At 51.6% G+C, this 25,392-nt stretch overlaps 1 protein-coding gene across 1 annotated transcript in view; it reads right to left on the reverse strand.

The window, feature by feature from the left end:
- Positions 1-25,392, reverse strand: part of LOC147086771 (uncharacterized) — a 518,811-nt gene that overhangs the window by 123,958 nt on the left and 369,461 nt on the right. The window lies entirely within an intron of this gene.

Here is a 25,392-nt window from a genome sequence, read left to right on the forward strand (position 1 = left end):
GAAGAAGAGCAGGGGGGAGTTCTCCCCGGTGTCCTGGGGCCAATATTTATCCCTCAACCAACATCACTAAAAACAGATGATCTGGTCATTATCATGTTGCTGTTTGTGGGAGCTTGCTGTGCGCAAATTGGCTGCCACGTTTCCTACATTACAACGGTGACCACACTTTAAAAAAAAGTCCTTCATTGGCTGTGAAGCGCTTTGGGACGTCCTGAGATGGTAAAAGGCACTGGAGAGATGGGAGTTTTCTTTCTTTCTTGTCCCGGACCAGAGGCGCTTAAGAAGGGGGCTAAATTCAAAACTGACCTGTGGGAAAGAATATTTCAGTGAGCGGGCGGTGAATCTGTGGAACAGGCTCCTCTAGGAAGACGGTGGAAGCAGTTTGTATTGATTCATTCGAATGGGAATTTGAGGAGATATTTTGGGACACAGACCATGAGTAATTTGAGACAGGACGTGTGGGGAGTGTGGCGTGCGCGGGGGGAACAGGTGACTTTGGGCCTGTGGTTCCCAAAGCTCTCCACCACTGGGGGTTTTCCTCGGCCTCATGTCTGGGTCTGTTGTCATAGAGTCGTAACGGCACCGAAGGAGGCCATTCGGTCCGTCGAGTCCGTGCCGGCTCTCTGCAGAGCGATCCAGTCAGTCCCATTCCCCCCAGCTCTATCCCTATAGCCCTGCAACTTTATTTCCCTCAAGTGCCTATCCAGTCTCCCCTTGAAAACATTGAGTGTCTCCGCTTCCACCACTTCCGTCGGCAGCGAGTTCCAGGTCATAGAAACATAGATAAATAGGAGCAGGAGTCGGCCATTCGAGCCTGCTCCGCCATTCAATATGATCATGGCTGATCCTCTATCTCAATACCATATTCCCGCTCTCTCCCCATACCCCTTGATGCCTTTTGTGTCTAGAAATCTATCTATCTCCTTCTTAAATAGATTCAGTGACTTGGCCTCCACAGCCTTCCGTGGTAGAGAATTCCACAGGTTCACCACCCTCTGAGTGAAGAAATTTCTCCTCATCTCAGTCCTAAATGTCCTACCCCGTATCCTGAGACTGTGACCCCTCGTTCTAGACCCCCCCCCAGCCCGGGGAAACATCCTCCCTGCATCCAGTCTGTCTAGCCCGGTCAGAATTTTATACGTTTCAATGAGATCCCCCTTTCATTCTTCTAAACTCTAGTGAATACAGGCCTAGTCGACCCAATCTCTCCTCTACCCCTTATCCTTAGACTGTGACCCCTGGTTCTAGACTCCCCCGCCATTGGGAACATCCTTCCTGCATCTAGTTTGTCTAGTCCTGTTAGAATTTTATAAGTTTCAATGAGATCCCCTCTCATTCTTCTAAACTCCAGCGAGTATAAGTCCAATCGACCCAATCTCTCCTCATACATCATTCCTGCCATCCCAGGTATCAGCCTGGTGAATCTTCGCTGCACTCCCTCCATGGCAAGAACATCCTTCCTCAGATAAGGCGACCAAAACTGCACACAATACTCAAGGTGTGGTCTCACCAAGGCCCTGTACAACTGCAGCAAGACATCCTTGCTCCTGTACTCGAATCCTTTCGCTACGAAGGCCAACATACCATTTGCTTTCTTAACCGCCTGCTGCACCTGCATGCTTACCTTCAGCGACTGGTGCACAAGGACACCCAGGACTCGTTGCACTTCCCCTTCTCCCAATCTATTGCCGTTCAGATAATAATCTGCCTTCCTGTTTTTGCCACCAAAGTGGATAACCTTGCATTTATCCACATTATACTGCATCTGCCATGCATCTGCCCAATCACCCAACCTGTCCAAATCATACTGGAGTTTCTCGGCATCCTCCTCACAGCACACACGCCCACCCAGCTTTGTGTCATCTGCAAACTTGGAGATATTACATCTAGTTCCCTTGTCTAGATCATTAATATATATTGTGAATAACTGGGGTCCTAGCACCGATCCCTGCGGTACCCCACTAGTCACTGCCTGCCACTCGAAAAAGGACCCGTTTATTCCAACTCTTTGCTTCAAATCAAATCAAATCAAAATCAACTTTTATTGTCATTGTTAGTGCACAAGTGCAGTACAACGAAATGTAGGCTTGCGGCTCCCGAGAGTGTACATTTGGATTAAGACATTTAAACATTCAACATACATTTGGCTTGTAGTATATTAACATAAATATGACCATAATAAAGTGCATTGGCAGATGTGCAGGCTTTAGAGTTTATTTGTGGAGTTCAGTAGGATGACAGCCCTGGGAAAGAAGCTGTTCCTAAATCTGGTCGTACGGGTGCGAATGCATCTGTAGCGTCTCCCAGATGGCAGGAGGGCGAACAGACCGTGGCTGGGGTGGGTAGGGTCTTTGATGATGGACCGTGACCTCCGTAGACAGCGTTTCTGGTATATGTCTGCCAACCAGTTCTCTATCCAAGTCAGAGATAGGGAGGGAAGTGCGAGGAGCCACGGAGGGATTTGGACACCAGGGTGAGAATTTTAAAAATCGAGGCGTTGCCGGACCGGGAGCCAATGTGGGTCAGCGAGCAACAGCGGGGGTGATGGGCGAACGGGACTCGGAGCGAGTTAGGACACAGAGGCAGCCGCGTTTTGGACGAGCTGATGGCTACGGAGGGTGGAAGGTGGGAGGCCGGCCGGGGAGAACGTCGGAACAGTCGAGTCTGGAGGGGGAAAAAGGCAGGGACGAGGGTTCCGGCAGCGGAGTTCGTGGCGGGGAACAAAGGCAATGGCTTCGGTCTTCCCGCTGTTACCGCCGAATTGGAGCCTGAACGGTCGACGTATAGCCAACTTCGACTTATAGAGCAATAAACTCAGACTACTGCGGACCTTGCTGGAATGTGCGAGTACACTTTTATTTACAGAGCGCTCTGGGAGAAGTGCTATACACCCCCTTGGTGCAATCGCCAGCTTCTCAGCTTTACAATAGCAGCCGCGCTCCTTTTATACAATTTAAAAACAGGAAAGATACCATATTACATTAATTCCTTGGCCAATCTGGTACTTTAGCATCCTTTAACTTTGGCCAATCTGATACCTTAGCAACCCTTAATCACATTCTGTCAAAAACAAGTTGATTATATTATTATACCGTTAGCAAACAACTTAATTATATTACTGTTCTGTACAAGTGACATCACACATTTGGTGTAAGCAGATCAAGTCAGCTGTCTGTTATGCCAGTGTCTGCAAAATGTCAATGAATGTCAAGTATTTCAGCAGGCACTACGGTGCCATTTTAAAATTTCCTCCAACAGAGCCTTCAGTGTGCCAGTGTAGCCTTCGGTCGCCTGAGGAAGAGAGTATTTGAAGACCAGGACCTCAAACCCGGCACTAAGCTCATGGTCTACAGAGCAGCAGTGATACCCGCCCTGCTGTATGTCTCAGAGACATGGCCCATGTACAGCAGGCACCTCAAAGCGCTGGAGAGGTCCCACCAACGCTGCCTCCGCAAGATCCTGCAAATCCATTGGCAGGATAGGCGCACCGACGTCAGTGTTCTTGCGCAGGCCAACATCCCCAGCATCGAAGCTCTGACCATGCTCGATCAGCTCCGATGGACGGGTCACATTGTCCGCATGCCCGATACGAGACTCCCAAAACAAGCGCTCTACTCGGAGCGCCAACAGGGCAAGGGAGCCCCAGGTGGGCAGAGGAAACGCTTCAAGGACACCTTCAAAGCCTCCTTGGAAAAAGTGTAACATCCCCACTGACACCTGGGAATCCCTGGCCCAAGACCGGAGCACAAAGTGGAGGAGAAGCATCCGGGAAGGTGCCGAACACCTCGAGTCTCTTCGCCGGGAGCAAGCGGAAGCCGAGTGCAGGCAGCGCATGTCAACCCAAGCACCCCACACCCACCTGCCCCTTCAACCACCGTCTGCCCCACCTGTGACAGAGACTGTAGGTCCCGCATTGGACTCATCAGTCACCTGAGGACTCATTTTTAATGTGGAAGCAAGTCATTCCTCGGAGGAATTTCTTCACCCAGAGAGTGGTGAACCTGTGGAATTCTCTACCACAGAAGGCAGTTGAGGCCAATTCATTAAATATATTCAAGAAGGAGTCAGATATATTTCTTAAGGCTAAAGGGATCAAGGGATGTCTTGCTGTAGTTGTACGGGGCCTTGGTGAGACCACACCTTGAGTATTGTGTGCAGTTTTGGTCACCTTATCTGAGGAAGGACGTTCTTGCCATGGAGGGAGTGCAGCGAAGATTCACCAGACTGATACCTGGGATGGCAGGAATGATGTATGAAGAGAGATTGGGTCGATTGGGCTTATACTCGCTGGAGTTTAGAAGAATGAGAGGGGATCTCATTGAAACTTATAAAATTCTAACAGGACTAGACAGACTAGATGCAGGAAGGATGTTCCCGATGGCGGGGGAGTCCAGAACCAGGGGTCACAGTCTAAGGATAAGGGGTAAGCCATTTAGGACAGAGATGAGGAGGAATTTCTTCACCCAGAGAGTGGTGAACCTGTGGAATTCTCTACCACACAAGGCAGTTGAGGCCAATTCATTAAATATATTCAAGAAGGAGTTAGATATATGTGATATCCGAGTAGTAAGGTCCAACAACTGATATGTGAGACTTCAGGAACCCAAAACTTAACTTTTTAATTACGCAGTTTAGGAGAGAACAGAGCTCTTACAGCTACAGGCATGCACTTCTATTTCTTACTGCACGAGCAAGATGGAGGAAGAAGCTCGGAGTCATAACCCATAATACAACGTTACCTTAATACTAGTAAATATAATCCCTTTAGCATTTGTCTCCCTCTGGTGGATAACTTAAGCATTACATCCGAGATTACTATATCATATTTCTTGAGGCTAAAGGGATCAAGGGATATGGGGAGAAGGCAGGGACAGGGCACTGAATTTGGATGATCAGCCATGATCTCATTGAATGGCGGAGCAGATTCGAGGGGCCGAATGGCCGACTCCTGCTCCTATCTTCTATGTTTCTACGAAGAAGATTTAATTGGGATAAAATTTCTGCTCGTCCAGGACTGGACGTCGGACGATTTAGAGACCGTGGCGGGGGTCGCGTCACCATCAGACTCTGGGGCGAAGTCACTGGACTGGGATCAGGATGATCCCTGGCTGATGGATTTTCTACCTCCCCTTTAATTCACTGAAACTTCCCCTTTAAGAGTGGGCGGGGTTAAAGAAAAACAGGGACTTCCCAGCTGATTGGCTGCGACGATGGGGGCGGGCGCTCAGCCGATTGGTGCTGGGGCTTGTCAATCAGCGCCGCTCTCAGAGCCGATTGGTCGGCGCGGCTGTCAGTACGGATCGCCAGCTTCCGATTGGCTGAGAAGGGAGAGGGCCGGGCGGGTCGGGCTTGGTTGTCCCGCCGCCTCCCCGCGTGACCAAAAACCCGCCTTCCTCTCCGCCCATTGGACGGCGCGGTTGTCAATCGGCGCGGAGCGGGCCGCTGATTGGACGGAGATCGGGGGCGGCCCAGAGGCCGCGAACGGCGAATCACGTGGTTGAGGGTGCGCGGCGACCGCGAGAGAGAGAGAGCGATTCAAACCCGGGCCGACGAGCAGAGCGAGAGAGAGCCATCGGACAACACCTCACCGCCAGCCCACAGCACCATGAACATCCGCAACGCCAGGGTGAGTCAATTCAATCCGATCCGGGCCGGGTGTGAGGGCGGCGACTCTGCCTCCTCCTCGCAGCTGCGCGCACGCTGCCGGCCTTATATGGGCAAGCCCCGCCCCTCGCGACAAACCCCGCCCCTCGCGCGCGACAAACCCCGCCCCTCGAGACAAGCCCCGCCACTCGCGCGACAAGCCCCGCCCTCCACCTCAGCTCGGAGCTAAAGCCCCGCCCCTTCCAGACAAGCCCCGCCCCTCGCGACAAGCCCCGCCCTTCGCGACAAGCCCCGCCCTTCGCGACAAGCCCCGCCCCCACCTCAGCTCGCAGGTAAAGCCCCGCCCTTCGAGACACGCCCTGCCCCTCGAGACAAGCCCCGCCCTTCACGACAAGCCCCGCCCTTCAAGCCAAGCCCTGCCCTTCGAGACAAGCCCCGCCCTTCACGACAAGCCCCGCCCTCCACCTCAGCTCACAGGTAAAGCCCCACCCCTCGAGACAAGCCCCGCCCCCACTTCAGCTCGCAGGTAAAGCCCCGCCCTTCGCGACAAGCCTCGCCCACACTTCAGCTCGCAGGTAAAGCCGCGCCCCTCGCGACAAGCCCCGCCCTTCGTGACAAGCCCCGCCCCCACCAGCTCGCAGGTAAAGCCCCTCGCAACAAGCCCCACCCCCACTTCAGCTCGCAGGTAAAGCCCCGCCCCTCGCGACAAGCCCCGCCCCCACTTCAGCTTGCAGGTAAAGCCCTGCTCCTCGCGACAAGCTCCGCCCCTACTTCAGCTCGCATTTAAAGCCCCACCCCTCGCGAGAAGCCCCGCCCCCACTTCAGCTCACAGGTAAAGCCCCGCCCCTCACGACAAACCCCGACCCCACTTCAGCTCGCAGGTAAAGCCCCGCCCTTCGCGACAAGCCCCGCCCCCACTTCAGCTCACAGGTAAAGCCCCGCCCTTCAGGACAAACCCCGCCCCCACCAGCTCGCAGGTAAAGCCCCGCCCTTCGCAACAAGCCCCGCCTCCACTTCAGCGCGCAGGTGAAGCCCTGCCCCCACTTCAGCTCACAGGTAAAGCCCCGCCCCTTGCGACAAGCCCCACCCCCACTTCAGCTCGCAGGTAAAGCCCCGCCCTTCGTGACAAGCCCCGCCCCCACTTCAGCTCGCAGGTAAAGCCCCGCCCCCACTTGAGCTCGCAGTTAAAGCCCTGCCCTTCGTGACAAGCCCCGCCCCCACTTCAGCTCGCAGGTAAAGCCCCGCCCCTCACGACAAGCCCCGCCCTTCGTGACAAGCCCCGCCCCCACTTCAGCTCGCAGGTAAAGCCTTGCCCCTCGCGACAAGCCCCGCCCCCACTTCAGCTCGCAGGTAAAGCCACACCCCTCGCGACAAGCCCCGCCGCCACTTCAGCTCGCAGGTAAAGCCCCGCCCCTCACGACAAGCCCCACCCCCACTTCAGCTCGCAGGTAAAGCCCCGCCCTTCGCGACAAGCCCCGCCCCCACTTCAGCTCGCAGGTAAAGCCCTGCCCCTCGTGACAAGCCCCGCCCCCACTTCAGCTCGCAGGTAAAGCCCCGCCCCTCGTGACAAGCCCCGCCCCCACTTCAGCTCGCAGGTAAAGCCCCGCCCTTCATGACAAGCCCCGCCCCCACTTCAGCTCGCATGTAAAGCCCCGCCCCTCGTGACAAGCCCCGCCCCCACTTCAGCTCGCAGGTAAAGCCCCGCCCTTCATGACAAGACCCGCCCGCACTTCAGCTCGCAGGTAAGGCCCCGCGCCCTTGCGACAAGCCCCGCCCACACTTCAGCTCGCAGGTAAAGCCCCGCCCCTTTGCGACAAGCCCCGCCCCCACTTCAGCTTGCAGGTACGGCCCCGCCCCTTTGCGACAAGCCCCGCCCCCACTTCAGCTCGCAGGTAAAGCCCCGCCCCTCGTGACAAGCCCCGCCCCTACTTCAGCTCGTGGGTAAAGCCCCGCCCCTCGCGACAAGCCCCGCCCCCACTTCAGCTTGCAGGTAAAGCCCCGCCCTTCGTGACAAGCCCCGCCCCTCACGACAAGCCCCACCCCCACTTCAGCTTGCAGGTAAAGCCCCGCCCCTCGAGACAAGCCCCGCCGTCCACTTCAGCTCGCAGGTAAAGCCCCGCCCCCCACGACAAGCTCCGTGCCCACTTCAGCTTGCAGGTAAAGCCCCGCCCTGCGTGACAAGCCCCGCCCCTCACGACAAGCCCCGCCCCCACTTCAGCTTGCAGGTAAAGCCCCGCCCTTCGCAACAAGCCCCACCCCTCACGACAAGCCCCGCCCCCACTTCAGCTTGCAGGTAAAGCCTCGCGACAAGCCCCGCCCCCACTTCAGCTCGCAGGTAAAGACCCGCCCCTCGAGACAAGCCCCGCCCGCCACTTCAGCTCGCAGGTAAAGCCCCGGCCCTCACGACAAGCCCCGCCCCCACTTCAGCTTGCAGGTGAAGCCCCGCCCTTCGTGACAAGCCCCGCCCCTCACGACAAGCCCCGCCCCCACTTCAGCTTGCAGGTAAAGCCCCGCCCTTCGCGACAAGCCCCACCCCTCACGACACGCCCCACCCCCACTTCAGCTCGCCGATAAAGCCCCGCCCTTCGCGACAAGCTACTCCCCCACTTCAGCTCGCAGGTAAAGGCCCGTCCCTCGAGACAAGCCCCGCCACCACTTCAGCTCGCAGGTAAAGCCCCGCCCTTCGCGACAAGCCCCGCCCCCACCTCAGCTCGCAGGTAAAGCCCCGCCCTTCGCGACAAGCCCCCCCTACTTCAGCTCGCAGGTAAAGCCCCGCCCTTCGCATCAAGCCCCGCCCCCACTTCAGCTCGCAGGTAAAGCCCCGCCCCTTGCGACAAGCCCCGCCCTTCGTGACAAGCCCCGCCCTCCACCTCAGTGTCTCCTCACGTGCTGAGCCCCGCCCGCTCCCAGTGGGAAGCCCCTCCCCCCCCTCCCAAGTCTTCTCCCAGCCTCTGATCCTTTTTGTAATTTGGCGACCACAACGGTGCACAGCATGCCAAGTGTGGTCTAACCAAGGTATACGGAGACCAGAATTGTGCACGGTGCTCCAAGTGCGGTCTAACCAAGGTATATGGAGACCAGAACTGTGTACGGTGCTCCAAGTGCGGTCTAACCAAGGTATATGGAGACCAGAACTGTGCACAGTGCTCCAAGTGTGGTCTAACCAAGGTGTATGGAGACCAGAACTGTGTACGGTGCTCCAAGTGCGGTCTAACCAAGGTATATGGAGACCAGAACTGTGTACGGTGCTCCAAGTGTGGTCTAACCAAGGTATATGCAGACCAGAACTGTGCACAGTGCTCCAAGTGTGGTCTAACCAGGGTATATGGAGACCAGAACTGTGCACGGTGCTCCAAGTGTGGTCTAACCAGGGTATATGGAGACCAGAACCGTGCACGGTGCTCCAAGTGCGGCCTAACCAAGGTATACGGAGACCAGAACTGTGCACGGTGCTCCAAGTGCGGTCTAACCAAGGTATACGGAGACCAGAATTGTGTACGGTGCTCCAAGTGTGGTCTAACCAAGGTATACGGAGACCAGAATTGTGCACAGTGCTCGTGTGGCCTCTCCAAGGTATATGGAGACCAGAACTGTGCACAGTGCTCCAAATGTGGCCGCTCCAAGGTATATGGAGACCAGAACTGTGCACAGTGCTCCAAGTGTGGTATATCAGGAGGAAACGACTGGTAAAATCCCAAGTCGGTCCCTTGCAGCCCGATTCGGGAGAATGTATAATGGAGAATAAGGAAATGGCAGACCAATTAAACTCATACTTTGGTTCTGTATTCACAAGGGAGGACACAAATAACCTCCCAGGAATATCGGCAAACATAGGGACTAATGAGAGGGAGGAGCTGACAGAAATTAGTATCTCTAGGGATATGGTGTTGGGTAAGTTGAGGGGACTGAAGGCCGACAAATCCCCGGGGCCTGATAAACTACATCCTAGGGTACTTAAGGAGGTGGCCCTGGAGATAGCAGATGCTCTAAGGATCATCTTCCGGAACTCCATTGACTCGGGAACAGTACCCGTGGATTGGAGGGTAGCTAATGTTACCCCAATATTTAAAAAGGGGGGTAGAGAGAAAGCAGGGAATTATAGACCAGTAAGCCTTACATCGGTTGTGGGCAAAATGCTAGAGTCCATTATTAAGGATAAAATAGCGGAGCACTTGACAAATGGGGAAAGGATCGGACAGAGTCAACATGGATTTACAAAGGGTAAATCGTGTTTGACTAATCTGCTGGAATTTTTTGAGGAAGTAACTGGTAAAATAGATGGGGGAGAGCCAGTGGATGTGGTGTACCTTGACTTCCAGAAAGCCTTCGATAAGGTTCCACACAAAAGATTATCATGCAAAATTAAGGCTCATGGGATTGGGGGCAGAGTATTAACGTGGATAGAGAACTGGCTGGCGGATAGAAAACAGAGAGTTGGAATAAACGGCTCGTTTTCGGAGTGGCAGGCAGTGACCAGCGGGGTGCCGCAAGGATCTGTCCTGGGACCCCAGCTGTTCGCAATATATATAAATGATCTGGATCAGGGAATTGGATGCAATATTTCCAAATTCGCTGACGACACTAAACTAGGAGGAGGGGTGGGCTCTGATGATGTCAGGAGGCTACAGTGCGATTTGGACAGGTTGGGGGAATGGGCGGATACGTGGCAGATGCACTATAATGTGGATAAATGCGAGGTTATCCACTTTGGGGGTAGATTATTATCTAAATGGCAATAGATTGGGAGATGGGGAAGTGCAGAGGGACCTGGGTGTTCTTGTGCACCAGTCACTGAAGGAGAGCATGCAGGTGCAACAGGCGATTAAGAAGGCAAATGGTATGTTGGCCTTCATATCAAGGGGGTTCGAGTATAGGAATAGGGATACCTTACTACAGCTGTACAAGGTGCTGGTGAGACCGCATCTGGAGTATTGTGTACAGTTTTGGTCGCCCCATCTGCGGAAGGATGTTCTTGCCATGGAAAGAGTGCAACGGCGATTCACCAGGCTGATACCTGGAATGGCGGGAATGACCTACGAAGAGAGATTAAATAGTTTGGGCTTGTACTCACTGGAGTTTAGAAGATTGAGAGGGGATCTCATCGAAACATATAAAATTATGGCAGGCCTGGACAGGCTGAATTCAGAGAGAATGTTTCCAATGGCCGGGGAGCACAGAACCAGGGGCCACAGTCTAAAAATAGCGGGCAAATCATTTAAAACAGAGATGAGGAAGAATTTCTTCACTCAAAGAGTGGTGAGCCTGTGGAATTCCCTGCCACAGAGGGCTGTGAAGGCTAATTCAATAAATATTTTCAAGAGAGAATTGGATATATTTCTGAAGGCTAAGGGGATTAAGGGTTACGGAGAAAAGGCGGGGACGGGGTACTGAACTGGTAAGATCAGCTATGATCTCAGACGAAGATCAGCCATGATCTCATTGAATGGCGGAGCAGGCTCGAAGGGCCGAATGGCCTACTCCTGTTCCTATCTCTATGTATCTATGTAACCAAGGTATATGGAGACCAGAACTGTGCACGGTATTCCAAGTGTGGTCTAACCAAGGTATATGGAGACCAGAACTGTGCACAGTGCTCCAAGTGTGGTCTAACCAAGGTATATGGAGACCAGAACTGTGCACGGTGCTCCAAGTGTGGTCTAACCAAGGTATATGGAGACCAGAGCTGTGCACAGTGCTCCAAGTGTGGTCTAACCAAGGTCTAGGGCGGTTCGGGAGGATTTAAACTAATTTGGCAGGGGGATGGGAACCTAGGTAGTGGAAAAGAGGGAAGTCATATGAAGTCAGAAATAGATGGTAGAAAGGTGAGAAGCAATAAGCAAAGGAGAGAAACACAAAGGGCCAAACTAATTCATAATGAGAGTGTGAAAAAAGCAAGCCTGAAGGCTTTGTATCTTAATGCTAGAAGCATTAGGAACAAGGTGGATGAATTAGTTGTGGAAATAGAGGTAAACAAGTATGATTTGATTGGGATTACAGAAACGTGGCTGCAGGGTGGGCAAGGCTGGGAACTTAACATCCAGGGATATACAATATTTAGGAAGGATCGGCAAAAAGGTAGGGGAGGTGGGGTAGCATTGCTGGTAAAGGAGGGGATTAATGCAATGGAAAGGAAGGATATTAACTCGGATGAAATGGAATCTGTATGGGTAGAAATGAGAAATAGCAAGGGGAGGAAAACGTTAGTGGGTGTGATATATAGGCCTCCAAATAGTAATATGGAGGTGAGGGAAGGCATAAAAAGGGAAATTAGAGAAGCGTGCGATAAGAGCACAGCTGTCATCATGGGTGACTTTAATTTACATATTGATTGGACTACCCAAATTAGTAAAAATTCTGAGGAGGAGGAATTCCTGGAATGTTTTCGGGACGGTTATCTGGACCAATATGTCGAGGAGCCGACTCGAGATCAGGCCATTTTAGACTGGGTATTGTGCAATGAGAAGGGACTTATCAGCAATCTTCTTGTACGAGGCCCCTTGGGTCAGAGCGATCATAATATGATCGAGCTCTCAGTCGAGATGGAGAGTGAGGAAATTGAATCAGAGACTAAGGTCCAGAACTTAAATAAAGGGAATTACGAGGGTATGAGACGGGAATTGGGTAAGATTGATTGGGTGGTGTTTCTGGGGGGATTGACAGTGGATAGACAATGGCAAGCATTCAAAGATAGAATGGAAGAATTCCAGAACATGTTTATACCGGTTTGGCATAAAAATAAACCTAAAAAGGTGACTCAACCGTGGATAACGAGGGAAATTAGGGACAGCATAAAATCAAAAAAAAGGGCATATCAACTGGCAAAAAAAAGCACCAGACCGGAAGATTGGGGGCAGTACAGGATACAGCAAAAGAGGACAAAGGGATTAATCAGGAAGGGGAAAATAGAATACGAAAGTAAACTTGCAGCAAACATAAAGACAGACTGCAAAAGCTTTTATCGGTATATCAGGAGGAAAAGACTGGTAAAATCCCAAGTCGGTCCCTTGCAGTCCGATTCGGGAGAATATATAATGGAGAATAAGGAAATGGCAGACCAATTAAACTCATACTTTGGTTCTGTATTCACAAAGGAGGACACAAATAACCTCCCAGGAATATCGGCAAACATAGGGACTAATGAGAGGGAGGAGCTGACAGAAATTAGTATCTCTAGGGATATGGTGCTGGGTAAGTTGAGGGGACTGAAGGCCGACAAATCCCCGGGGCCTGATAAACTACATCCTAGGGTACTTAAGGAGGTGGCCCTGGAGATAGCAGATGCTCTAAGGATCATCTTCCGGAACTCCATTGACTCGGGAACAGTACCCGTGGATTGGAGGGTAGCTAATGTTACCCCAATATTTAAAAAGGGGGGTAGAGAGAAAGCAGGGAATTATAGACCAGTAAGCCTTACATCGGTTGTGGGCAAAATGCTAGAGTCCATTATTAAGGATAAAATAGCGGAGCACTTGACAAATGGGGAAAGGATCGGACAGAGTCAACATGGATTTACAAAGGGTAAATCGTGTTTGACTAATCTGCTGGAATTTTTTGAGGAAGTAACTGGTAAAATAGATGGGGGAGAGCCAGTGGATGTGGTGTACCTTGACTTCCAGAAAGCCTTCGATAAGGTTCCACACAAAAGATTATCATGCAAAATTAAGGCTCATGGGATTGGGGGCAAAGTATTAACGTGGATAGAGAACTGGCTGGCGGATAGAAAACAGAGAGTTGGAATAAACGGCTCGTTTTCGGAGTGGCAGGCAGTGACCAGCGGGGTGCCGCAAGGATCTGTCCTGGGACCCCAGCTGTTCACAATATATATAAATGATCTGGATCAGGGAATTGGATGCAATATTTCCAAATTCGCTGACGACACTAAACTAGGAGGAGGGGTGGGCTCTGATGAGGATGTCAGGAGGCTACAGTGCGATTTGGACAGGTTGGGGGAATGGGCGGATACGTGGCAGATGCACTATAATGTGGATAAATGCGAGGTTATCCACTTTGGGGGTAAAAACAGGAGGGTAGATTATTATCTAAATGGCAATAGATTGGGAGATGGGGAAGTGCAGAGGGACCTGGGTGTTCTTGTGCACCAGTCACTGAAGGAGAGCATGCAGGTGCAACAGGCGATTAAGAAGGCAAATGGTATGTTGGCCTTCATATCAAGGGGGTTCGAGTATAGGAATAGGGATACCTTACTACAGCTGTACAAGGTGCTGGTGAGACCGCATCTGGAGTATTGTGTACAGTTTTGGTCGCCCCATCTGCGGAAGGATGTTCTTGCCATGGAAAGAGTGCAACGGCGATTCACCAGGCTGATACCTGGAATGGCGGGAATGACCTACGAAGAGAGATTAAATAGTTTGGGCTTGTACTCACTGGAGTTTAGAAGATTGAGAGGGGATCTCATCGAAACATATAAAATTATGGCAGGCCTGGACAGGCTGAATTCAGAGAGAATGTTTCCAATGGCCGGGGAGCACAGAACCAGGGGCCACAGTCTAAAAATAGCGGGCAAATCATTTAAAACAGAGATGAGGAAGAATTTCTTCACTCAAAGAGTGGTGAGCCTGTGGAATTCCCTGCCACAGAGGGCTGTGAAGGCTAATTCAATAAATATTTTCAAGAGAGAATTGGATATATTTCTGAAGGCTAAGGGGATTAAGGGTTACGGAGAAAAGGCGGGGACGGGGTACTGAACTGGTAAGATCAGCTATGATCTCAGACGAAGATCAGCCATGATCTCATTGAATGGCGGAGCAGGCTCGAAGGGCCGAATGGCCTACTCCTGTTCCTATCTCTATGTTTCTATATGGAGACCAGAACTGTGCACAGTGCTCCAAGTGTGGTCTAACCAAGGTATATGGAGACCAGAACTGTGCACGGTGCTCCAAGTGTGGTCTAACCAAGGTATATGGAGACCAGAACTGTGCACAGTGCTCCAAATGTGGTCTAACCAAGGTATAGGGAGACCAGAACTGTGCACAGTGCTCCAAGTGTGGTCTAACCAAGGTATATGGAGACCAGAACTGTGCACCGTGCTCCAAGTGTGGTCTAACCAGGGTATATGGAGACCAGAACTGCGCACAGTGCTCCAAGTGTGGTCTAACCAAGGTATATGGAGACCAGAACTGTGCACAGTGCTCCAAGTGTGGTCTAACCAAGGTATATGGAGACCAGAACTGTGCACCGTGCTCCAAGTGTGGTCTAACCAGGGTATATGGAGACCAGAACTGCGCACGGTGCTCCAGGTGTGGTCTAACCAAGGTATATGGAGACCAGAACTGTGCACAGTGCTCCAAGTGTGGTCTAACCAAGGTATATGGAGACCAGAACTGTGCACGGTGCTCCAACTGTGGTCTAACCAAGGTATATGGAGACCAGAACTGTGCACAGTGCTCCAAGTTTGGTCTAACCAAGGTATATGGAGACCAGAACTGTGCACCGTGCTCCAAGTGCAGTCTAACCAGGGTATATGGAGACCAGAACTGCGCACGGTGCTCCAGGTGTGGACCAAACTGTTAAGTCTGTGTGTCCCAGTTATGCTTATTATAAATCACTGGACACAGACCACAAGAATAACTTTAACAGGTCTTTACTATTCGGAGGTCAGGGCTGAACTGCCCAGCAAATCACTACACAACGTTTATATACCGGTGTGGTCACCACCGGTATTACAGTATTACAGTATACAGCAGCCAAGAGAAAGTAGTACATCTCTTAAGGTAGTTCTGTTAAGGTGGAACAGGTTACATACACCACAATCCTCCCTTTTTAGCTTAACAGTGTATATCCCCATTTAACATAACATAATAACATATATATATATATATATACAACTTCATGCAAAACAGTTCAAAGATTCAGTCTCTGAGGAGGCCTCCTGATCCGAGATGGATAACGCCTTTCAGGGGTCTCTGATTCTCGTTGCTGGGGTGACTCATCTAGTTGATCTCTTATGGATTGGACATCATCATCAGGTACATTCACTTCTGATGCTTCAGGTTCACTAACTTCTTCCACGGTTGTCTCTGCCGTAACCATGGGTTCGACCCTTGTTCTCGATTCTACCAGTTGGTCAGCATGACGTCGTATTACATTTTCACCAATATCTACCGTGTACATCAGGGGTCCTTGTCTGGCCCGAATTGTTCCAGATTGTCATTTCTCATTCTTATAGTCCCGGGCTAACACTGGTTGTCCTATTTCGAAACTCCGAGTGGTCTTGTTATTTATATGCTGGAACTGTTTGTTTTCGACTTCCCTCCGCACATTTGGTTTTAACAAGTCCAACCTGGACCGCAACCTCCTGTTGTAGAACATCATGGCAGGACTTTGGTTTGTCACTGCATGAGTGGCGTTTCGATATGCAAGTAGGAAATTGTCCACCTTGTGTTGTAGTGGAATCTGATCTTCGCTCATGGCCTTTATTGCTTTTTTGAACGTTTGTACAAATCTCTCGGCCAACCCGTTTGTAGCCGGATGATATGGGGCAGAGGTATAATGTCTCACCCCATTCTTCTTCATGAATTTCTGGAATTCTTCTGACACGAACTGCGGTCCGTTGTCTGAACATATTTGTTCTGGCAATCCATTTCTTGCAAATATCGTTCTTAGCACCGCGATCGTCTTTTCCGAGGCAGTGGTAGTCATCTTAATCACTTCTGGCCATTTAGAATGTGCGTCCACCACAATTAAAAACATGGAGTCCATGAATGGACCAGCAAAGTCAATATGTACACGTTGCCATGGGGTTGAAGGCCATTCCCATGGATGCAGCGGTGCAATCGGAGGTGCATTTTGAACTTTTTGGCACCCTGAGCAGCTTTTCGTCAGATCCTCTATCTGTTGGTCGATACCTGGCCACCACACATAAGCCCTAGCAAGGCTTTTCATCTTGACTCCCCCCAGATGACCTTCATGCAGTTCCTTTAGAATTCTCTCCCTTAATTTAGGAGGAATAATCACCCGTGTTCCATACATCAATGTTCCTTGACAGACGGACAGCTGTTCTCGTCTGGCTGAGAATGCCGGTAACAGTGGTTCACCATGAGCTGGCCATCCTTTCACTGTCAATTCGTAGACCCGAGACAGTGTCGGGTCGTTCCTGGTTTCTCTCTCAATACTTGCATTGGTGACTGGTAAACATTCGATGATGGTCGAGTGAAATAGCTCAACAGGGTCAACTGTCGGTGCCTCTTCCGCTGTAGGTAGTGGCAGGCGCGACAGCCCATCAGCATTACCATGTTGCTTTGTACCTTTGAATTCGATCTGATATTGATGTGCCCCTAGGAAAAGGGACCATCTCTGGAGCCTCTGCGCTGTCATCACCGAAACACCCTTCTTAGGGTTAAAAATGGAAACCAACGGCTGGTGGTCTGTCAGCAGCGTAAACTTTTGCCCTTGCAGGTAATGATTAAATTTTTTTACTCCCCACACAAGGCTGAGAGCCTCCCTATCTATCTGAGCATAGTTGCGCTCAGCGGAGGTCAATGATCTGGATGCGAATGCGACTGGTCTTTCCAAGCCATTTGGCAACTTATGTGAGAGCACTGCCCCAATACCATATAGAGAAGCATCACAAGCTAAATGAATAGGCAGCGTTGGGTTAAAGTGAGCCAACACTTCCTTAGAGGTGATCAATGCCTTGCTTTTGTGAAAGGCCCGCTTACAGTCCTCGCTCCACTTCCATGGCACTCCCTTCTGCAAAAGAGCGTTCAGCGGGTGTGGCACCGTGGATAAATTTGGCAGAAACTTATGGTAATAGTTAATCAACCCTAGGAACGACCTCAACTGGGATACATTTTCCGGAGCGGGAGCCTTCACAACAGCTTCGATCTTGTCAGGTGACTTGTGAAGCCCCTCCTGGTCAATGACGTGACCACAGTACGAGATTTGCTTCTGAAAGAACTCACATTTCTGGCGATTAACTCGAAGTCCATATTCTTTCAATCTGGTGAGCACCTGTTCCAAATTTGCAAGGTGTTCCTCATCATCATCTCCTGTAATCAGAATGTCGTCCAGGTAGCATTGTGTGCCTGGAATTCCCTGTAATACCTGCTCCATGGCCCTTTGCCAAATCGCTGGAGCCGATGCCACTCCAAAAACCAGTCTATTATACCGATATAAGCCCTTATGCGTGTTGATTGTGAGATACTGGCGTGACGCTTCATCAACTTCCATCTGTAAGTACGCCTGCGCCAGGTCTATCTTGGTGAAGTGTTTCCCGCCAGACAGCGAAGCGAAGATATCCTCAATCCGTGGAAGCGGATATTGCACCGTGTGAAGCACCGGATTAACAGTGATCTTGAAATCGCCACAGATGCGAACCTTCCCCGGTTCCCCCGGCTTGTTACTCGATGAACGCTTCATGACGGGAACAATGGGCGTGGCCCATTCACTCCAGTCCACCTTTGACAGTACTCCGGAACGTTCTAGTCCTTCCAGCTCAGCTTCCACAGCAGGTCGTATCGCATAAGGTACCGGTCTAGCTTTGAAAAATTTCGGGTTTGCATGTTCTTCAACCTTGATGTTTGCCGTAATTCCTTTCAGTGTTCCCAGTCCCTGCTGGAACACCTCTTTAGCATCGTCCAATATTCTGGACAGTCGTTTAGGTTTGACATCGTCCTTTTTACCGGAATCTACAGTTAGTGCTTTTAAGGAATGCCAGTCCATATTTATTCTCCTGATCCATTCCCGTCCCAGTAATGGTGGACCTCCCTCAGGTAACACATACAAGTCCATTCCTCGGCTTTCTTTACCCTTGTGGACCACCTTTACCTTTATCTTTCCAATGGGGTATACTCTTTGCCCCGTGTATGTTTTCAATACAATCTCCGTATCCCTTAGGGGAATGTGTGGAAATAACCTTTTGTAATCTTGCTTATTCATGACCGTCAATGCCGATCCAGTGTCCAATTCCATCTTCACTTGGACTCCTGCTATCTGAAGTGTGACCCAGATAGTTTGGTGATCTGCTGTGTTACCCACATTATGTATTCTTAGACAACCCAGTTCCTTACTGCTGGAGTCTGAATCCGTCTTCTGTTCATCCAAACTGTTCTCTGTCACCTTGTGTACCTTTTTGCACTTTTCCTGCGGTGACTTTTTGTTGCTGGTCTTCTTTCCTGACCGGCATACTTTAGCTATGTGACCTAGCCTGCCACATTTTCTGCATTCCTGATTTTTGAACCAGCACTGGTTCTGATCGTGCGTTGTCCTTCCGCAACGATAACACTTTACTGCACCCAATGCCATTCGATTGGTGCTGAGTTCCGATGACCTTAGCTGCATTTCCGCGGTGCCTCTTGCTGCGGCCTCATGCGATGCTGCAATGGTGACAGCTTTATCAAGCGTAAGGTCCTTTTCCTCTAGCAGTCGCTTTTGAGTTCCTTCTTTTAGTAACCCACACACGAATTTATCTCTCAGAGCGTCTGCTAGTCCTGTACCAAACTGACAGTACTTTGATAGCTTGCGCAGTTCAATTAAGAATTCAGCGTTGCTTTCCTCTTTCAGCTGCGTTCTTCTGTAAAATTTAAATCGTTCCGCTATCAGCAGCGGCGTGGGGTTTAAATGTTCTTGCAGGATAGTAACAATATTCGCGAAAGTCTGATCTGCCGGTTTATCTGGTGTTACAAAGTGCCTCAATAACCCGTACGTCTTCGCACCCATTGAGTTTAATAAGGTTATTGCTTTCTTATCATCTGGTACCTCATTTACTGTACAATAAACTTCAATGCGTTCTACATACGTGGCCCAATCTTCAACATCGCTATCAAAAGCAGTGATGTTACCGTGTTTAGGCATCCTTGAGAGTTTCTTTAAATATTTTATTTTCCCAAAATGGCGGCTTCCCGCGCTTGTCTTCTTCCCCCGCCTACTAAAATGGCGGCTTCCCGCGCTTGGCGGCTTTTCCCGCGCTTGTCTTCTTCCCCCGCCGACTACAATGGCGGCTTCCCGCGCTGGTCTTCTTCCCCCGCTGGCTACAATGGCGATTACCGCGCTGTTGCCGTTCTCGCCTCCCAGCGGTTCTTAATTTCCCCGACGCTGCTTTTGTTCCCCCGCGCTTCTCGTGGGCATTAACGCTTCCCTTATTGCTGCGCCTCTCAGCCCCGATTGCAGCCCGGCCCTTTACACCGGCTGCGGTCGAGTTCTCCGCGGTTCTCGTGGCATTAACGCTGCCCTTGTCGCTGCGCCTCTCGGCCCCGATTGCAGCCCGGCCCTTTACACCGGCTGCGGTCGAGTTCTCCGCCCTTTTTCCTCCGGTTTCCCTCCCCTTCTCCACTGACAACGCGGCCGACTTTCTGCCCGTGTCGCTAGATCGGCTTACCCACCACCGTGGTAGAAGGATGATCACTGCCTGTCGCTGATGGAGGACTTCGTGGTCAGTAATTTCAACCCGGGTTCTCAATGCTTCCCGTGCGATGCGGTGCTCAGCAGGCTGATGAGGGCGGATGCCTCTTCTCGACGCCCGTTCTGAGGACGAAGCTGCCTTGGATGCAAAACTGCCGCAGGGTAAGATCGGACTCGTCGCCACTGTTGAGTCTGAGTGTCCCAGATATGCTTATTCTAAATCACTGGACACAGACAACAAGAATAACTTAAACAGGTCTTTACTAATCGAAGGTCAGGGCTGAACTGCTTAGCAAATTACTACACATGAGTTTATATACCGGTGTGGTCACCACCGGTACTACAATATACAGTAGCCAAGAGAAAGTAGTCCATCTCTTAAGGTAGTCTCTTAAGGTGGTACAGGTTACATACACCACACAGGCTTTAGAGTTTATTTGCAGAGTTCAGTAGGATGACAGCCCTGGGAAAGAAGCTGTTCCTAAATCTGGTCGTTCGGGTGCGAATGCATCTGTAGCGTCTCCCAGATGGCAGGAGGGCGAACAGACTGTGGCTGGGGTGGGTCGGGTCTTTGATGATGGACCGTGACCTCCGTAAACAGCGTTTCTGGTAGATGTTCTCTATGGTCGGTAGCCGGGTGCTGGTAATGCGTTGGGCAGTTTTGACTACCCGCTGCAGGGCTTTCCGGTCACAGTAGCTACAGGTGCCATACCATACCGTGATACAGTTTGTCAGGATGCTCTCTATAGTGCAGCGGTAAAAGTTAGAGAGGATCAGGGGTGACAGGTTACATCCCTTCAGCCTCCTTAGGAAATATAGGCGCTGCTGGGCCTTCTTCACCAAAGAGGAGGTATTGAGGGACCAGGAGAGGTCTTCCGTGATGTGGACTCCGAGGAACTTAAAGCTGTCCACCCTTTCCACCACAGCCCCATGGATGTGGATGGGGGTGTGACTTCCACCTTTAGACTTCCTGAAGTCCACAATGATTTCTTTGGTTTTCTTGATGTTAAGGGCCCGGTTGTTATCGGCGCACCACTTCACGAGATGCTGGACCTCCTCCCTGTAGGCTGACTCATCGTTGTTGGTGACCTGACCTACCACCGTGGTATCATCCGCAAACTTGAGAAGCCTTAAGAAATATATCTAACTCCTTGAATATATTTAATGAATTGGCCTCAGCTGCCTTGTGTGGTAGAGAATTCCACAGGTTCACCACTCTCTGGGTGAAGAAATTCCTCCTCATCGCTGTCCTAAATAGCTTACCCCTTATCCTTAGACTGTGACCCCTGGTTCTGGACTCCCCCGCCATCGGGAACATCCTTCCTGCATCTAGTCTGTCCAGTCCTGTTAGAATTTTATAAGTTTCAATGAGATCCCCTCTCATTCTTCTAAACTCCAGCGAGTACAAGCCCAATCGACCCAATCTCTCATCATACGTCATTCCTGCCATCCCAGGTATCAGCCTGGTGAATCTTCGCTGAACTCCTTCCATGGCAAGAACACCCTTCCTCAGATAAGGCGACCAAAACTGCACACAATACTCAAGGTGCGGCCTCACCAAGGCCCTGTACAACTGCAGCAAGACATCCCTGCTCCTGTACTCGAATCCTCTCGCTACGAAGGCCAACATACCGTTTGCCTTCTTAACCGCCTGTTGCACCTGCATGCTTACCTTCAGCGACTGGTGCACAAGGACACCCAGGTCTCATTGCACTTCCCCTTCTCCCAATCTATTGCCATTCAGATAATAATCTGCCTTCCTGTTTTTTGACACCAAAGTGGATAACCTCGCATTTATCCACATTAAACTGCATCTGCCATGCATCTGCCCAATCACCCAACCTGTCCAAATCATCCTGGAGTTTCTCGGCATCCTCCTCACAGCACACACGCCCGCCCAGCTTTGTGTCATCTGCAATATCGATAGATTAGTCTAGAACTGGGGGACATCTACCCGCCTTTGCCCCGTATCCCTTAATACCTTTGGTTAACAGAAATTGATCAATCTCCGATTTAAAATTAACAATTGACCCCCGGCATCAATTGCCGTTTGCGGAAGAGAGTTCCAAACTTCTACCACCCTTTGTGTGTCGAAGTGTTTCCTAACTTCACCCCTGAAAGGTCTGGCTCTAATTTTGAGACTCTGCCCCCGAGTCCGAGACTCCCCAACCAGCGGAAATAGTTTCTCTCTCTCTACCCTATCAGTTCCCCTTAATATCCTGAAAACTTCGATCAGATCGACCCCTTAACCTTCTAAACTCCAGGGAATGCGACCCTCGTTTGTGTAATATGGCAAAAAGCCCACGGAACAAGGGGGTTTAAGGGGTCTTCAAATTAGAGCCAGGCCGTTCAGGGGTGATGTCAGGAAGCACTTCTTCACACAATCTGGAAATCTGGGACTCTCTCCCCCCAAAGAGCTGTCGAGGCTGGGGGTTAATTGGAAATTTCAAAACTGAGATTGATAGATTTTTTTAATTGGTGCCACTTTGCGCTGAATCTCCCTGGAGCCTTGTTAACCTTTCCCTCTCTGTCTTTCTCTCTCTCTCTCAGATCAAGGTGGGAGGGCTGGAGTACTCTCCCGGAACGCTGCACATCTACTCGGACAGCGCCTTGACCGTGCCCGCCATCGTGGGGATTGGGGTCGGGGGAGGGCTCCTGCTGCTCGCCATCGTCATGGTGCTCATCGCCTACAAGCGCAAGACCCGGGACGCCGACCGCACGCTGAAGAGGCTGCAGCTGCAGATGGACAACCTGGAGTCCAGGGTGGCGTTGGAGTGCAAGGAAGGTACGAGAGAGCGAGAACGCGACAAAGGGAGAGCTAGATTGATTTGTTGATTCCGGAGCAACTTTCACCGCCTCAGGAACGTCCCAAAGCCAATGAAGCACTTTTTTTTCTGAAGTGTGGTCACTGCAGGAAACGCGGCAGCCAATTTGCGCACAGCAAGATCCCACAAACAGCAATGTCTTTAAATGACATCTATTATTCAGCGATGTTGGTTGAGGGATAAATATTGCAGCAGAAAACTCCCCCCCCGCTCAGTAGTGGCCGTGGGATCTTTTACGTCCGCCCGAGAGAGCAGACGGGGCCCCTCGGGTTTAACGTCTCATCCCGAAAGACGGCCCCTCCGACAGTGCGGCGCTCCCTCAGTACCGCCCCTCCGACAGTGCGGCGCTCCCTCAGTACCGCCCCTCCGACAGTGCGGCGCTCCCTCAGTACCGCCCCTCCGACAGTGCGGCGCTCCCTCAGTACCGCCCCTCCGACAGTGCGGCGCTCCCTCAGTACCGCCCCTCCGACAGTGCGGCGCTCCCTCAGTACTGCCCCTCCGACAGTGCGGCGCTCCCTCAGTACCGCCCCTCCGACAGTGCGGCGCTCCCTCAGTACCGCCCCTCCGACAGTGCAGTACTCCCTCAGTACCGCACTAGAGTGTCAGCCTAGATTTCTGTGCTCGAGTCTCTGGATTGGGACTTGAACCCACAACCTTCTGACTCACAGGCGACTGTGCTGCCCACTGAACCATGGCTGACACAGGCTGTTTCCCCCTGGCTGGAGAGTCTCGAACCAGGGGTCACAGTCTCAGGATAAGGGGTCGGCCATTTAGGACTGAGATGAGGAGGAATTTCTTCACTCAGAGGGCGGTGAATCTTTGGAATTCTCTGCCCCAGAGGGCTGTGGATGCTCAGTCGTTGAGTATATTCAAGGCTGAGATCGAGAGATTTTTGGACTCGAGGGGAATCAAGGGATCGGGCGGGAAGGTGGAGCTGAGGTCGAAGATCAGCCATGATCTCATTGAATGGCGGAGCAGGCTCGAGGGGCCGAATGGCCGACTCCTGCTCCTATTCCTTATGTTCTTGTGTTCTGGTTGCTTACAGCATTCGCCGAGCTGCAGACCGACATCCATGAGCTGACCAACGATCTGGATGGGGTTGGAATCCCCTTCCTGGAGTACAAGACTTACACCACCCGCGTGCTTTTCCCTGGAATCGAGGACCACCCGGTGCTGAAAGAACTCGACGTAAGCTCGGCTGCCCAGGAGCGCAACACTCGCCGTTATCGGCAGCGGAGGGGAGAGCAGGGGGGGTGGGGGGGGGCAGTGAGCTCCCTCTACACTGTCCCATCAAACACTCCCAGGGCAGGTACAGCACGGGTTAGATACAGAGTAAAGCTCCCTCTACACTGTCCCCATCAAACACTCCCAGGACAGGTACAGCACGGGGTTAGATACAGAGTAAAGCTCCCTCTACACTGTCCCCATCAAACACTCCCAGGGCAGGTACAGCACGGGGTTAGATACAGAGTAAAGCTCCCTCTACACTGTCCCCATCAAACACTCCCAGGGCAGGTACAGCATGGGTTAGATACAGAGTAAAGCTCCCTCTACACTGTCCCATCAAACACTCCCAGGGCAGGTACAGCACGGGTTAGATACAGAGTAAAGCTCCCTCTACACTGTCCCATCAAACACTCCCAGGGCAGGTACAGCACGGGTTAGATACAGAGTAAAGCTCCCTCTACACTGTCCCATCAAACACTCCCAGGGCAGGTACAGCACGGGTTAGATACAGAGTAAAGCTCCCTCTACACTGTCCCATCAAACACTCCCAGGGCAGGTACAGCACGGGTTAGATACAGAGTAAAGCTCCCTCTACACTGTCCCCATCAAACACTCCCAGGGCAGGTACAGCACGGGGTTAGATACAGAGTAAAGCTCCCTCTACACTGTCCCATCAAACACTCCCAGGGCAGGTACGAGAGTGACAGGAAGTAGCATACAATTGATGGCAAGATGTGTCGAACCTCAACATAAAAACCTTATATCAGATGCGGGACCTGCTTATAGATGTGAACTGGGATCAGATGGCCTTACAGGGACCGGGGCACTGGAATAATACATCGAGCGAGACCGGGCGTAACGCTCCTCTGACCAACTCCAGGGTGGGACGCAGGGGTGGCGTGGATCTTGCTTGGACCTTACTAATTGACGGATTGTGTCCGTATCTTGCCCCTCCCCCTCCACCCCCACCACCGCAGGCTCCCGCCAATGTGGAGAAGGCGCTGAAGATCTTTGGCCAACTCCTCAACAACAAGGTCTTCCTGCTGACCTTCGTGCGCACCCTGGAGGCCCAGCGCAGCTTCTCCATGAGGGACCGGGGCAACGTGGCCTCGCTGGTCATGACGGCCCTCCAGGGCAAGATGCAGTACGCCACCATGGTCCTTAAGCAGCTGCTCTCCGACCTGATCGAGAAGAACCTGGAGAACAAGAACCATCCCAAGCTGCTGCTGCGCAGGTCAGTCCTCGCTACATAGAAACATAGAAGATAGGAGCAGGAGGAGGCCATTCGGCCCCTCGAGCCCGCTCCGCCATTCAATGAGATCATGGCTGATCATCCAAATTCAGTCCCCTGTCCCTGCCTTCTCCCCATATCCCTTGA

Source organism: Somniosus microcephalus, unplaced genomic scaffold (assembly GCF_052327205.1).
Source record: "Somniosus microcephalus isolate GS21.2 unplaced genomic scaffold, FLI_Smic_1.0 unresolved_chr7, whole genome shotgun sequence".
NCBI classification, from domain to species: domain Eukaryota; kingdom Metazoa; phylum Chordata; class Chondrichthyes; order Squaliformes; family Somniosidae; genus Somniosus; species Somniosus microcephalus.